At 36.5% G+C, this 1982-nt stretch overlaps 1 protein-coding gene across 1 annotated transcript in view; it reads left to right on the top strand.

The window, feature by feature from the left end:
• Nucleotides 1–1982, top strand: part of LOC117938021 (cadherin-12-like) — a 94974-nt gene that overhangs the window by 51866 nt on the left and 41126 nt on the right. The window lies entirely within an intron of this gene.

The following is a 1982-nucleotide window of genomic DNA, read 5'->3' as shown; positions in this document are numbered from 1 at the left end:
ATTGGCTGCTTAGAAATTAAGTGTTAACGAGCAGTTGGACAGGTGTACCTAATAAAGTGGCCGGTGAGTGTATATTCCTTAATTGAATAGAATCCTGTTCTATCCTCCTGCACTACAGAATCCAAAAGTTTCAGGAGCATTACAGGTACAACCAGAAGAGCAAAGAAGCTCCCCCCAGAATTTGACATTTCAAAGAATCAGTTATTCTTGGTGTTGCCCTGAGTATATTTCACCGCTTTTTATTTTTACACCCCCCTCCCCCACCCCCCGGGGAGAAAAGATCAAGGTAATTCGCTGGGAGAATGGTTCCTCTTGATCTGAATAGCAATGAGTCCCTCGAAACTCCAAAGTCAGCAGTCTCTAGAGTATGGGTAGAAAGCGAGAACAACACAGCCTTGCCCCTGTGAACACTCTAAATCATAATCTGCTCTGCAACAGTTTACTGTTGAATCAAAGTTTAATAAAAACACATCTAGTGAGATCGTGTAATACAGCAATTAGCTTAAAGAAATATGCCCAAATAAAGAATCAAGTAGATCATCAATTAGATGCTTGAAAGCAAACTAATTCACTTCCATTTAGATGATCTCAGTTTTTTCATCTTTCAAGTAAATTTACCAAACATTTAAAAAAAGCAATTATAAAATTGTGGGCAGTGCCTTGAAGCAGTTTGTTACATCGTGAGACCTGATATCACGCGATACTTCCTGATACTCAGCCCTAGCGACTCGCCAGACGATGTTGCAAGGGTGGTTTTTCTGCTCACAGGCACAAGGGGGGGGAGCGAGACGACCACCATTCAACTAGAAAAAATCATGTAACCATTCCAATGACTCCAAAGCTGTCTAGTTAAGGTAAATTAAGCAAAATAAAAAGAATAGTTTAAAGAAGTACTCTAGCAATTGTGTTACAATGTTGTATTAGTAAGAGGAAGAAACTTAAAGAACGGTCAGAAGCAAAGCAGCAGAGGCAGAGATATCCTGACTTTTATTCCCTATTACGAGTTTGACCCATTACATTACATTTCCCATAATGCAACAGAATAGCATCTTTCACTAGAAGCTCTCCGCCTCATAAACGTCTAAATCCCCATGCATAAAGTTTGTAACACAGACTTTCGTTTATAAATATAAACGCTAAGTTCATCTGTGAAATCACGCTGACGGGTATTATAATTGTTAGATATATACATTAGTAAAACATCAAAGCAAGAATCCCTCAAATGGAATTTCTATATTTTAGAATAGGGGCTCAAGATCTTGGCTACAACATTAAACTATTTTAACTGCGGACATCTGTCAGTACTAGGACACAATACTAACTAGACTAAGTTTAGAAATAATAGTCACTGTTATTCATCGCAACCATGAAAATAATAAAATATGATAAGTATTGCTAAATTATGCAGAGTGATACCACTTTCAGATATAGCGATGCTGAGAATACAACTGTGTGTTTTTAACAGCGCCTGACAGTTTGTGTGAAAAGTTATATTTACTGCTAGTGCGGGAAAAAGAATCATCAAACAAATTTAAGTCTTTATCAATATTTATGCCAGCAAGACTTGTGCAATCAATGGGTTCATTAACTGTTACATCTCTCGTGTGGTCTTAGGCTAGAATTCCCTTTGGATGCTTTTATTTTAGCAGGGCAAAACAAATACTAAAATAGAGAGATGCTGGACATAAATATGCAATAATGCTTGGTAATGAAGACCAGTCCATTGCCAGACATTAGGAAATAAGTCCTGGCAATAATCTGTAGACCCTGTTAGAGATTTATATGCTTAATGCTGACTCATTTAAAAGAAAGTAGCAGATTTATTTCAGGGAGTGTAAATAAAAAATGTAGTAACAAAATGTCACACAAACAATTTCCCTCCTTGCCTTCAGTTACTTCAGCTAATATGAGGTTTTGGATGAATTATACTAATTCTTGTCTCTTTTGCTTAATATTTAAATAAAATCTATTGATTGATATAT

The sequence above is a fragment of the Etheostoma cragini genome, chromosome 22 (genome assembly GCF_013103735.1).
Source record: "Etheostoma cragini isolate CJK2018 chromosome 22, CSU_Ecrag_1.0, whole genome shotgun sequence".
Classification (NCBI taxonomy): domain Eukaryota; kingdom Metazoa; phylum Chordata; class Actinopteri; order Perciformes; family Percidae; genus Etheostoma; species Etheostoma cragini.
The sequence above is the reverse complement of the archived record's forward strand: the minus strand, read 5'-3'. Positions and strand labels throughout refer to the sequence as shown.